Consider the following 15,112-nt stretch of genomic DNA (forward strand, 5'->3'; position numbering starts at 1 on the left):
AATCGCCATAAATTCAGACAGCCTTTGCCTTCGACGGCTTCGCTGGCGTCGTCCTCATCAAAAGCCAGAGTCTAAGCGTCAACAATTGCACATCTCATCGACGGACGGACGGAACGATAAGATTCAAATTGAGCACAAAATCATGATCGTGTGAGAGTACTTATGTCGCGTTTATCCGACGTCGTTGTCATGGTTTTTCTTTTTGCCATAATTTTGCCGGTTCGTATCGGTTTCATTTCTGTTGCATCTCTTCATTTGAGAAGGGCGAGTATTTTTTCTTATTCTTCTTCCAACAGAAAGCTTTTCTCATTTCCCATTCTGATATGAAATCATGTTGGCTTTTGGGGATGCCTTGGTGTTGGTTGTAGTTGTTGTTGTTCTCATCTCACTGCGCACAATTTGACGATGATGGTGCCGGATTTAATGCGTTTTCACATTGAAGAGCAATTGAATATTTTAGACAAGCATCACGATCTCGATTTAAGATACAATAACAACAATGGGAGCAAAAGCAACAGCAACAAAAATAACAAACAAATAATAGAGGCAGGCAGGCAGGCGGCTGTCCATTGCTATTGTCGGCGTTGTGGTTTATTTTTCTTTTTTTTTTTTGTGAAATTTTTCGCTCTCGAAAATTGAATGGATCACTTAACAAGTGATCTTAAAGTTTTCATTACACTTTCCAGATAAGAAAGTTAGGAAACCCAAAGAACATACATCTACTATATGTGCATAAGTGTTTTGTTGATTTTTAAATGATTTACATACCCAGGCATAGCATATGGATAAAAAGTGGTTTCTAACAAACTGAAGAAATTTTTCAAATTTCAGAAATTGTCCAATTTTTATAGTTTCTCACACGCGGCAGTTAGGAGTTTTGTCTCCATGTAATTACACTGGTGGCCAAAACTAAAGCAACTTAAATCGCAAAGACAATAAATGTCCTGTAACTTTTACAAAAATAAACAAATCGTAATTATTTTTCCAGTTTTAAATGAGGGATTTAATTCACTTTTAAGAAACTAAAAATAAAAATACAAAAATAATTTTGAACGAAAAATAATAGATGGAAAACTAAAATGACCCAATTTTTGCTTGGTCAAAACTAAAGCAACTTTTGATTTTTTATTTTAAAATAATTAAATTTTGGCTAGTAGTCGATAGCATAACCATTATATTTGATAGCAGCTGCACACCTACAAAGCATTGAATTTATAACACTCTCATTTTGATCCTTGGGTGTGCTTTCCCAGGCACCCCGAATTCTTTAGAACATGTTGTGCTTATTTATTTCCGAATCTCGCTTGATCTTCCTATGTACGATACTTCAAAGGTTTTCTATGGAGTTTAGGTCAGGTGATTGTGCCGACCATAACAAAACATAAATTTTTGACTCCCGCAACCAATATTTGACAAGTTTTGATACAAGTTTGGGATCATTGTCATGCTGAAACACCCAAATCACCGAATATTTTACTCAGTGTAAGGGAACAACGTGATGTCCAACACATCTTTGTAAACAAACCGATCCACAACTTCCTTTATTTTATGGATAGGCCCAAGTCCATAGAAAGAAAAACAGCGCCACGACATTTTTGACCCCCTCATGCTTCACTGTACCTTTGCAACACTGCGGCTTGAGTCCTTCATTTTTTGGTCTTCTCACCGTAAAATTTTTCACGTCTGAGCCTTTAATATTAAACGTAGACTCATTCCAGAAATAATGTTTTTTCCATTGAGCTTGATTCCACTTAATATTATCGTTTCCGAAAGCCTTATTGATTTTTTTTTAGATATAAATGGTTTCTTGATGTCTTACGGGCATGCAGACCAGCTGCCACTACTCGTCTACGCACTGATCTCGAGCTTATATCCAATGATTGCTCTCTCACCAATCCAGTTGAACTCTTAAATAGTTGTTTTTTATTTCTCTCACAATTTGTGGATTAGTACGGGCTGAAGTTTTTCACGGCCTTCATCCGTTATAGACTGTTACTACTGATCCAGTTTCAAAAAACCGACTTAGTGCACAGACATAATTATGAAATCACATAAATATTTATGAAATATTTCTCGGAAATCATTTTCTGTGATATGTTGTTTTGATAGTCACTGATAATTTGCTTCTAGCTTCTAGCCAGTTTTAAAATTTTTTTGGGCAGTACTTAAAAAACGAAAAGAAAAACACATACTGTTGTAAAAAACTTCTCAAAAAGGATTTATGACAAGCGAAATTGTCGAAGGAAGCAAAAAGCGATAAATATCACAGTAAAAACAACTGAAATTGCAGCGGTTATATGAATGTACAACAGAGTTGCTTTTGTTTTGTCCAAGCCAAGATCGGGTTAATTGACTTTACCAAACATTATTTTTTATATAAAAATGAATTTTGGTTTTATGTTTTAGGTTTTGAAAAAGTGAATAAAGTACCTAATTTAAAACAAGAACAACTTTCTCATTTTCTTAATTTTTGAAAAAGTTACAGGGCATTCATTCTCCTTGTAATTTCAGTTGCTTTAGTTTTGGCCACCAGTGTATGTTTAAAACAAGATATAACATTTAAAATTTAAAATCGTATTGAATATTGTTTAAAACATAATTACTTGAAGACAAAACCGCGTGTGAGAAACTATAAAAAGTGGACAATTTTTGAAATAATACATAACAAGTAAGCAAAGGCTATATTCGTGCGGGGCCGATCATTTGATACCCTACAACACTACAATATGTTAGAAGCACCCTTATGTCCAATTCCATTTTGGAAGATTTCGCTTTTGAAATGTTGTCATGGAGCACTGCCCAGATATTGCCCTTAGCATTTTGACCAGGGACATTTGTGCACTCCGTCGTGCTGTTAGTTGTTGTGGTCCATTTTACAGCTAAATATAACCCAAAGGTCATCCAAAAAGCTAGAATTCTTCCCTATCCTTAACTCTCCTCTCAGGCATGTCGATTGGCATCAATTGTGTGATCAGGAATTTTTTTCTGTTTTTGGTTCTCCAAAAGCAAGACCCATATATATGATTTGCTTGACTACGATATTTGGCTATATTCATCAACGAAATTTCGGATATAGCCTTTAATTAATGTTTATATTTTTTCCTACGAAAGTAGTTGTCCATTCTACCCGCTGTCCTAAACTCTAACTACATGCGAGATTTAATGTCCTTTGGTTTATATTTTCGAACTTATAACGGCTGCGAAATCAGGAACATTTTTAGTGGTTGATCAATTTTAACCCCTAAATATATTGTGGTCATCTTTGAAAACAATAGCTCTTCTGAGCCTAACCCTACCCTTGTGAAGATCGGACGATATTTGCAATGTTTATATAATATCCCCAACCCGTGTTGTAAGGTGAAAAAATTTTACAAAATGTACACTTCAATATTATAAGTCAAATTGAAAAAATATGAAAATATAAAAAATGTCACAAATTACTACAAAATCTAAATTAACATCATTATTGGCATCTTTTTATGCGTTTTTTTTTTTAGATTTTATACTTTTGTGTCAAGAGGGCATTCTGAATTGACAAAATTTGTCAAAATCGGTCCAGCCATTCTTGAGATATAAGCATTCTAACTAATATCCCCTTCCTTTGTATATAAAAATTCTATATATTTCGCTATATATAACCGATATATTTACTATCGGCATCTACGTAACGGTCAGAATTGACCTGTTCGTCTATTTGTGATTTCGCGGGGATTAAAAATATTCGCGGTTTAAAAAAATTTGACTTTTATTTAATACAAATGTTGTAGCCGTTTTCACCCACTAAATATTACCCGATGACCATCAAAATTGGAAGGCTTCTGCTCAGCCCTAAGCTCTAGCCCCAAGCTAACTTCCGCTTTGATTGGTCTATAATTGCGACCTGTAGAGCAACTGCAAAATCAGGAATTTTTTCAGTTTTTGGTCCATTTCAACCCCTAAATATTATGCGATCATCTCCAAAAGAAATAGGGTTCTATTCTGACCCTAGCCCCACCTCCATTCTAAATTTCGTGAAGATCGGACCATAATTGCGACCTGTAGAGTGAGTACAAATTAACATGGACAGACGGACAGACGGACAGACGGACGGACGGACATACATACTTACATAGCTAGATCGACTCAGCTCGGCGAGATAGGAAGATCCATATATACTTTCCTATGTGGAAAACCAATAGTTCGTGGTGTTACATAATTTTTGGCCCAATCAAACTTATAATACCCCCAACACATAGTGTTGTAGGGTATAAAAATATCATCAAAAAAAGTTTCTTAAAAAGCAGTTGGTCAATATTGGTATCTGATCAGACCGATTCGTATGACACCTAAGATAGATATAAATTTTACAACTTGCCAGATGTGGGCTTATCGACTACTTCCTGTACTCTATATGAGATATGTGTAAATTTTTGGAAAATGTGGAAATATGTGGAAATAGCGGACCGAAGTATTCAATTTTCATACTTCATCTAATACAGATAAAAATATTGGTGATTTGAAGGAAACCGAACATCTATATCCAATTTTATGCGAAATCATAAATTCCGAAAAATTACATACTCAGATCAGATTTCTGGTTAAGAGAAATATTTAGATACAGCAAGTTGTAAAGAATCTCCGAATTGTCTTGCAAGTTATGACACGTACAAGTATTGGAAATTGTGACCCTTTGTGGTTGAGGTTCCAGAAGGTGTTGGCAGATGTATATCATCTTCACAACAGATCTTGCGTTAGCAAAAATGTTTGTATGTGTGGAATTTGAAGAGGATTGGATGCTTATTTCGCTTCCTGTGAGCATTTTGTTTTTCAAAATCTTGAACCCTATGCGTGGGAGATACCAACAGAAATGGTGCGATCTCCACCATTTTTATAATATATCTTGTGTTGATGGAAATAATGTGCCAAGTTTGAATGTATGAATTTTGCGTTCTATAAGCTTCATGAATGTTCAAAAGGTTCGCCCTTTGTGGGGGAGGTACCAGAAGCAGTGGACCGATATATCCCTTCACACCAGATCTTGGGTTAATAAAAATATTGTGATATGTGTAACTTGAAAAGAATCAGATGCTTATTTCGGATTTTATTATCGTTTTGATTATTCAAACTTTTAACCCTTTTGTAGGGGTTCCAGAAGAAATGGTCCGATCTCTACCATCTTTATAACATATCTTGTGTTGATGGAATTATTGATATTTGCCTAGTCTGAATGGAATCGGATGTTAATTTCGCGTTTTATAAGCTTCATGAATATTCAAAATGTTCACCCTTTGTGGGAGAGGTACCAGAAGCAGTGGACCGATATATTTCGTCTTCATACCAGACCTTGGGTTGGTACAAATATTGTGATGTATGTAATTTGAAGAGAACCGGATGCTTATTTCGGATTTTATGATCCTTTAGGATCTTCAAAACTTTAACACTTTGTATGGGAGGTACCAGAAGGAATGATCCGATCTCTACTATCTTTTATGTTTATAGAAATATTGAGCTTTACTAAGTCTGAATGGGATCAGATGTTAATTTCCCGTTTTTTTAGCTTCATGGATATTCAAAATTTTGACCCTTTGTGGGGGAGGTACTAGAAGGATTGGACCGATATATCTCATCTTCACACCAGACCTTGGGTTAATAGAAATATTGTGATGTGTGTAATTTGAAGAATAATCGGACTCTTACCTCATATTTTATAAGAGTTATGATTATTCAAAATTTTGACCTTTTGTGGGGGAGGTACTTGATGGAGTGGAGCGATATTGTCCATTTTCGCACCTGATCTAGCACTAATGCAAATATTAGCATTTGCAAAGTTGGAGCAAAATCGAATTGCCCTTCCTTTCTGTGCAGTAAAATATTTTTTTTCGAACATTTCGAACTTTTGTGGGGAAGGTACAAAAAGGAGTGGACTGATATTGGCCATCTCCGAACTCGATCTAAGTTTCATTTTAATATTAGTTTGGATCAAATCGGATGGTTTCTTCGAGAGTTATCGTGAGCACAAGCCAGACGGACGGACATCGACTCCAAATTTCCTGAAACGGATTTTGTCCAAAGAGACCTAGGGTATAAAATTGTTATTTCTATGAGGCACGTTTTGGCTGTATCAAATGATACATACCCTTGGTAGCCATAGGGCTGAGGGTATAAAAATTCGTTCAAGATAAAATGGCGCACTATTTATCAGCAGCGTTCAAGCATAAACACAACCATGTTCGTTTAGCGGAAGAATACAACTAATTTTCTTTCAAGTCAGACAAGAACTAAATGCCACCTTTCACAAAATAAGCACTAGTTAAAAAAATAAATTTGGCAAAGGAATTTCTGGTACCAAATATCATTGTTGTGGAGTGCATATTTCGATTTTGAGGAACTTCTACACCAAATCGGTTGAAAAAAATATATGGGAGCTATAGCTATATCGGAACCGATATTCACCAACTTTTATGTACTTGCTCCTAGACTGTATTCGGTTGGATGTGCCAAAATTCAGATCATTTGAGCTTATATTAGCCATTTGGTGCACAATTAACTCGAAATCGGTTGAAGATATACATGGGAGCTATGTCTAAATCTTAACCGATCTAGATAAAATTTGGCAGAGATATTTCTGGGCTGAATGTGAAATTTGGTACCAAATATTATTCTGGTGGGGTGCATATTGCGAATGTGAGGGACTGAAAACCCCAAATCAGATGAAACATATGTATGGGAGCTATAACTACATCGGAACCGATATTCACCAAATTTTATGTACTTCAAGACTGATATGCATAAATCGATTCAGAAAGTGATTCTATGAAGAGCTTCAAAAGTATCTATGGGCCTATCTCGCTTCCTTCTTCATGTTACAAACAAATGTACAAATACATAATACCCTTACCACTATGTGGTGTAGGGTATAAACTAAAATGTTTAGCTTCGTGAATTTTAGGGGTTTTAATAAAGATACTGACCCAAACGCATAGGCTTAGTTCACTTTTTGGCATCCCCCTTAGAAACCTGTTGAGCAATGTAATGAATCAAAGAGTTTATTATTTTGTTTTGCCAGTCCCCATAAAGAAATTGTAAACCACTGTACAAAGCTAATGCGCTGTAAACTTAAAAGAGAAGCACTGTTAAAATAACATAAAAACTGTTCAATGTAAAAAACAAGAGGAAAAGGAAACACACAAAAGGTAAATCAAGCTTAATATACAGAAAAGAGTATCTTGTCTTTTCTGTGGAGTTTAATTGTGATAGAGAGAGAGAGTAAGACGTTCCAAAGAGATTACAACTCTCAATTGTCTTGTGTTTTTCATAATCAATTGATGTGTGATCGATAACAATGTCGAATGAGAGAACATTTGCCGGCCACCTCAATTACCACCGGTCAATTTGAGAAAGAGACCTGTAAGCAGAACATTAGCCGGCTAAAGCTTTAAAACCCCCTGGTTGCCTGTCACAAGGCAGACAGATCAGTTTTGCGGTTAAGATTTTTTTCCTATCCGCCTGTAATTCTTATGGCTGTTGGTGCTCTTGCTGCTGCTGCTGTTGCTGTTGTTGTCGTCGGTGGCGATGTTGCTTTGTCGATTGTCTCAACGACGATCGAAATAAGTTTTGTTTTTAGTCTCATCCGAGAAGCGCGTGTGTAAGGTACACAGTTGGTTGTATAGAAATGTAAGCGCGTGTTGTGCGGCAAAGAAAATCGAACAAGAAACGCACTCAGCAACAACAATAACAAGTGTTTTCGCTTGCAACAAAGTCTTCTGTCTTTTACTTCCCGTTTTGCGGAGGAGGTGTGAAATTTAAATTTTGAGTCTTGAGGCTATGGTTACACCAACCTGCCAATGTGGAACAAGGAGATACACCCATAAATCAACATGGGAATTGAATGAATTACACGAATGTTATTCGTGAACAAATAGAAATTAATTAAAAAACACTTTGGCGCAAAGTGGCAAAACGTTTTAAGTGGTCGAAATTTCACACCTCGTTGTTGTTGTTATTGTTGAGTTCCTTCGAGTGTGTGCGCGTGTGTGTTCTCTTCTCATGTAAATTAACCTTTAAAATAAATCAAACACAATTTTCACAAATAAAAACAAACAATCGCGAGTTGTGAGCAAGGCAATGAAAATGTTCACAAACATAGCCGAGTGAAACAGTGAAAAAAAAAAAACAAGAATAAATAACGAAAAAACAAGCAATAAATAATGTTAAATTAAAAGAAATTAAACAAAATAAATGAGTTTCTCAAAACAAGCTGCTATTCCATGCCCCCGCTCTCTTTGGCCAGCTGCTGACTGACATGCTGACTTCTAAGTGTGACCCAGTAGTCGGGGTGGCTGTGTACCCTGAATATTTTATTTTATTTTCACTTTTCAATGTCGAGCTTGAAATCTCGTGAACACCTTCCACTGCAGTAGCTGTGGCACTAAAATTGTATTCATCATTTTTAATTGATCGAGAATGTTGTACGCCACCCTGCCGCCCCTACGCTCTCGCCAAATATGACAGGGCATTGTAAGGCCCAACTTTCGTGACTTTATTTTAGCCGCCATAATTTTTGGTTGTTGTGTTTTTTTCTAGGTTTTTTGTTTTGTTAAACAATTTATGTAAATTTAGCTGACTGCCTGTGCTGGCGTCCGTCTATGACCTCATTCATTTAGCAATTTATGTTATTTTTTTCTTGTTGTTTGTGTAATTTTTTTGACGAGGTATAATTAGCTTGAAATTCAAGTAAAAACATCTTTCTGTGACATAACACACATCGATACATGTCTTGAACAGAACAAAACACCTAAATTAACGGTCGACAAGTGGACATTTCTTTCGAATGTAATTAGTGAAATATTTAAAAATATGTTCTAGCACTCGAAGCCGTGCTGTGAAGGTGTAACTGAAAAAAAAATGGAAGAACATTTGTAGAATTTAATTATAGACTTCAAAGTCTACAAAAATGTCCAGTTTTTTTAATGAATATGTGGTGAAAGAGAGAAATTTGGTATAAGTCGTGTAAAAATCGGCCATGACTGTAAACAGAAATTATATTTTTGTGGCCCCATGTTGTTTCAGGCAATTTTTAGGAGCCTATATCTAATTCCAAGGATTAATAACGAATGAAATATGTACAGTATATAATTGGCATGTTGTAAAAATTATTTCAATCGATTTGCTCTCGTAACAAGTTTAATAGTATCAATCGGTTTTGCCACATACCCCAGCCTTGAGTTATGACTATTCACAATGTTAACCTTTTATCGGAGACGGCTCCGAAGCAGTTGGTCATTATTGTCCAATTCGTATCTGACCTAAGTCTGGTATAAATATTACAACGTCTCATATTTGGATTATATAGTCTACTCCCATACTTTATATGAGATATGTTGAAATTTAGGAAGGATAGGGAAACATGCGAGAGGTACCAGATATATCGGACCAAAATATTCCACTTCATCTAATACAGATAAAAATATTGGTATATGCAAAATTTTAACAAAATCGAACATTTATATCCAATTTTATACGAAATCATTAATTTCGATAAATCACATATTCATATCAGATTTCTGGTTAAAGTGAGGTACCAGAAGAGATTGGCAGATATCTATCACCTTCACAACAGATTTTTCGTTTGAAAATATGTTTAGATGTGTGAAATTTGAAGAGAGTTTAATGCTTATTTCTCGTTTTATGAGGGTTTTGTTTTTCAAAATGTCGCACCCACTATGGTGGAAGTACCAGAAGGAGTAGACCGATATATTCCATCTTGACAGCAGATCTTGTGTTAGTGAAAATAATGGAATTTGTTTAATTGGAAGACAAAAGGACTCTTACATGGAATTTTATGAGTTATAATTATTAAAAAATTTGACCCTTTGCAGGGGAGGTACCAGAATGGTTGGACCGATGTATCCCATCTTTAGAGCATATTTTGTGTTAGTAGGATTAATGGGACGTGTGAAATATGAAGAGAACAGGATGCTTATTTAGCTTTTTAAGATATTTTGATTATTCAAAACTTCAACCCTTTGTGGGGGAGGTAGCAGAATAAATGGTCCGATTTCTACCATCTTAATAAAAAATCTTGTGTTGATAGAAATATTGAGATGTGCCAAATCTGAATGGAATCGGATGTTATTTTCGCGTTTTATGAGCTTCCTGGGCATTCAAAATGTTGACCCTTTGTGGTGGAGGTACCACAAGGAGTAGATCGATATATCCCATCTTGACAACAGATCTTGTGTTAGTAGAAATAATAAGATGTGTGAAACATGAAGAGAACCGGATGCCTATTTCGGTGTCTATGATCCTTTTGGTTATTCAAAACTTCAATCCTTTGTAAGGGAGGTAGCAGAATAAATGGTCCGATCTCAACCAACTTTATAACAGATCTTGTGTAGATGGAAATATTCTAAAGTGCCAGGTCTGAATGGAATCGGATGTTAATTTTGCGTTTTGTAAGCTTCATTGATATTTAAAATGTTGACCCTTTGTGGGGATGGTTCCAGACGGAGTAGACCTATATATCACATCTTCACAGCAGATCTTCTGTTAGTAGAAATAATGAGATGTGTAAAATATTAAGAGAAACGGATGCTTATTTCGGTTTCTATGATCCTTTTGGTTATTCAAAACTTCAACCCTTTGTGGGGAAGTTACCAAAACAAATGGTCCGATCTCTACCATTTTTATAACACATCTTGTGTTGATGGAAATATTGAGATGTACCAAGTCTAAATGGAATCGGATGTTAATGTCGCGTTTTATAAGGTTCATGGGCATTCAAAAATTTACCCCATTGTGGTGGAGGTACCAGAAGGAGTAGACCGATACATTCCATCTCGACACCAGACTTTGGGTTAATAAAAAATATTGTGATGTGTATAGTTTTGAAGATAATCGGACTCTTACATCACATTTTATAGAAGTTACAATTATTATAAATTTTGACTCTTTGTGGGGGAGGTACTTGATGGTGTAGGCCGATATTGTCTAATTTCGCACCTGACCTAGCAATGATGCAAATACTAGGATTTGCAAAGTTGGAGCAAAATTGGATTATCTTTCCTTCTGCTGTCGACTCCAAATGACCCGAAACGAATTTGGTCCAAAGAGACCTATGGTCTAAAACCATTATTTCGAAGACACAGTTTGGGAGTATCGAATGATATATACCCTATTTAGCCATATAACGGAGGGTATAATTAATGAACCCCATTTTCAATATAATTTTGAGAAGCAAGCAAAAAGAAAAGCCAGTAAGGAAAGGCTATTATTAATACCAAAACTAGAAAAAAAGTTAAGGTAAATAAGATAAGCTCGGCCAGGCTGAACCTTTAATTCCCTCTACCATTTCAAAAGTTAAACTTTTGAAATAAACGCTGAGATCTAGTATTCCAGTGGCATGTATTTTTTCTATAACTAGAAATTTTCAACACCAAATTTCAAAAAAAATCCGCTGAAAAATAGGGTTAAAATTATTATAAAACCCAATATAGAAAGGCATTGTTACATGAGGGGTACACGAAGACATAAGCTAGTATTGGCAAATGATTTTTATGGGCGGTGGTATCTATTACGAACTTCAAATACTAAATTTCAAACAATTCCGTGAAAATAAATATTATGCAAATCATCAAAATGTCGAGTATTGGGAAGTACCGGCTGTGTGAGAATGTCGATCTGTGTAGATGATTGTCTTTTGGAGAAGATGGCATCTATTGCAAACCAAAATACCAACTTTTAAATAATTTAGTTGAAAAATGTCGCTATAATCATCAAAATACCAAAACAAGTAATCAAAGGTTATAGCCGTGTGGCGCCGACCACACTACAATATGTAAGAAGCCCCCTTATGGTCAAATCCATTTTTGAAGATTCCGAATGTGAAATTATATTGTGGCTGGTTGTGGTCCATTTTACAGCTAAATATAATCCAATGGTTATCCAAAATGGTAGACTTATTCCCAGTCCTTAACTCTCTTCTCAGGCGTGTCGATTGGCTTTAATTGTGTGATCAAGAAATTCATTGGGTCAATTAAAAATTCTAAATATTTTGCGATCATATCCAAATTTAGACTCATCTTTACGATGTACTTGTCTACGATATATGGTTATATTCGTCAACGAATTCAGTTTAAAAAACCCAAAAGTTCGCCATTTGTGTATTCCGGATATCGCCTGTAAGTAAAATTGGTATTATTTTCACACAAAAGTAGTGGTCCATTCTACCCGCTGTCCTAAACTCTAACTTCAAGCGAGATTCCGTGTTCTTTGGTTTCTATTTGTGACATTATAACGGATGTAAAATCAGGGACTTTTTCAGTTTTTGGTCAATTTCAAGCCCTAAATATATTGCGGCCTAGCCCTTCTGAATCTAACCCTACCCTTGTAGAAATTTTAGTGCGGATCGGACGATAATTGCAATCTCTATATAATAATCCCAACCTGTGTTGTAAGGTGAAAAAATACTACAAAATATACACTTCAATTTTTTAAGTCAAATTGAAAAAGTTGCCTGCGATAAAAAATATGAAAAAACAAGTAAGCAAAAGCTATAGTCGTGCGGGGCCGACTATGTGATACCCTACAACACTACAATATGTTAAAAGCCTCCTTATGTCTAAATCCATTTTGGAAGATTTCGCCTTTGAAATTATGTCACGGATAAATTTAATCTAATGTCAACCAAAATACTAGACTTCTTCGATGTCCTTAATATTCTTCTCAGGCATGTCGATTGGCTTCAATTGTGTAATCAGGATTTTTTTATGTAGTTGGTTCATTTGAACCCCTAACTATTTTGCGATCATCTCCAAAAGTAAGGGGCCCCTCTGTATCTCCAAATTTAGACTCATCTACATGATTTGCTTGTCTACGATATTTGTATGGTATTTTTTCACACAAAAGTAGTGGTCCAACCCCTAAATATATTGCGGACATCTTTGAAAACAATAGGCCTAACCCTTCTGATCCTAACCCATACCTTTCTTCGTGAGGATAATTGCAATCTATATATAATAACCCCATCTTGTGTTGTAAAATGAAAAAATATTATGAAATGTATTCTTAAATTTTATAAGTAAAAATGAAAAAAAAATCGCATGCGATAAGAAATATGAAAAAATAAAAAAAATGTCACAAAATACTACAAAATCCATATTAACATCATTATAGACATCTTTTTAAGCGATTTTTTAGATTTTATTCTTTTACGCCAAGAGGGCATTCCGAATTGACTAAATTTGTCAAAATCGGTCCAGCCATTCTTGAGGTATAAGCATTTTAACTAACATCCCCTTCCATGTATATATGTATTGTATATATTCCGCTATATATATCCGATATATTTACTATCAGTATCTACGTAACGGTCATAATTGCCTGTTCGTCTTTTTACGATTTTGCCGGGATTAAATATATTCGCGGTTTAATGGAAATTAGACTTTTATTTAACACAAATATTATGGCCTATTTCACCCACTAAATATTACCCGATGACCATCAAAATTGGAAGGCTTCTGCCCAGCCCTAAGCTCTAGAACCATACCAACTTCCGCTTCGATTGGTCCATAATTGCGACCTGTAGAGCAGCTGCAAAATCAGGAAATTTTTCAGTTTTTGGTCCATTTCAACCCCTAGATGTTATGCGATCATCTCCAAAAGAAATAGGGTTCTATTCTGTCACTATCCCCACCTCCATTCTTAATTTCGTGAAGATCGGGCCATAATTGCGACCTGTAGAGTGATTACAAATTAACATGGACAGACGGACAGACGGACGGACGGACATACATAGCTAGATCGACTCAGCTCGGCGAGCTAGGAAGATCCATATATACTTTCCTATGTGGGAAACCAATATTTCGAGGTGTTACATAATTTTTGGCACAATCAAACTTATAATACCCCCAACACATAGTGTTGTAGGGTATAATAAAAAAAAAATCACAAAATACTATAAAATCTTTATGTGATTTTTTTAGATTTTATACTTCTAGGCCAAGAGGGCATTCTGAATTGATAAATATTGTCAAAATTGGTCCAGCCATTCTTGAGATATAACCATTCTAGCTAACATCCCCTTCCTTTGTATATATATATTGTATAAATTTCGCTATATATACCCGATATATTTATATTAACGGTCAGAATTGACTTGTTTGTCTTTTTGTGATTTCGCTGGGATTAGAAATATTCGCCGTTTATTGGTCTATTTCACCCACTAAATATTACTCGATGACCATCCCTAAGATCTAGCACCATGCTAACTTTCGCTTCGATTGGTCTATAATTGCGACCTGTAGAGCAACTTTTTTTGGTCTATTTCAACCCCTAAATATTATCCGATCACCTTAACATGAACAGACGGACGGACGGAAGGACATACATAGCTAGATCGACTCAGCTCGGCGAGATAGGAAGATCCATATATACTTTCCTATGTGGGAAACAAATATATCGAGGTGTTACATCCCTTTGGCCCAATCAAACTTATAATAGCACGTGTTTTATGCCAAAGGAAAGATTTTTTGTCCGATTTTTTCATAAGCCTACAAATAGGTACATTATTACCGTCTGACCTTATCTTTTACTTTCTAGGGTACGGGAACCCAGACGTATACGTGTTATTGAGACGTATACGTCATATTGACAAACATACACTTCCTGAGAATTGATTTCCACCACATCTGTGGATGAGAAAACTTGCCCTAAGGCATTAGCCGTCATGAAGTGAACTAAGGAAATTGAAATTTTCTGAATGACTTAAAAAATATATAATTATTAAAAAAATTTATAATTATAAATATAACGATTAGTTATTTTTGGAATAACTTGCTATTTTTTTAGAATATTTTCTCTCATTTCATATTGTGGTTTCCAATGCAAATATATTTCTTTAAAATTGATTTCACCAATACTATTCCAACATATTTATTGCGAAACTTGGTATTCGCACAGTAATATTGAATAATTCAAATAGCTATTGAATCAGTGTTTATATTTAAGGCAAAACAAAAATCAAACATTCAAATCGTGCCACTAATATCAACACAAAATTAAGCTTTTCAAAAATTACACAATTTTGGCAAACAAATGTTCTTCTAAACAATTGTATGTTTTCAATATTCTACGA

At 35.2% G+C, this 15,112-nt stretch overlaps 1 protein-coding gene across 4 annotated transcripts in view; it reads left to right on the forward strand.

Moving 5' to 3' along the window:
- The first annotated feature begins 7,635 nt into the window (after positions 1 to 7,635).
- LOC101894461 (uncharacterized) overlaps positions 7,636 to 15,112 on the forward strand; it is a 237,184-nt gene continuing 229,707 nt past the window's right edge. For 3 of the 4 annotated variants that reach the window (XM_059124483.1, XM_059124484.1, XM_059124485.1), the window contains exon 1: positions 7,637 to 7,653. The gene's annotated coding sequence lies outside the window, so the exon portion shown is untranslated. Of the gene's footprint in view, positions 7,654 to 15,112 lie in introns of all 4 variants that reach the window. The other variant, XM_059124486.1, reaches the window with a different exon arrangement.

Source organism: Musca domestica, unplaced genomic scaffold (genome assembly GCF_030504385.1).
Source record: "Musca domestica strain aabys unplaced genomic scaffold, Musca_domestica.polishedcontigs.V.1.1 29, whole genome shotgun sequence".
In the NCBI taxonomy this organism is placed as follows: Eukaryota; Metazoa; Arthropoda; class Insecta; order Diptera; family Muscidae; genus Musca; species Musca domestica.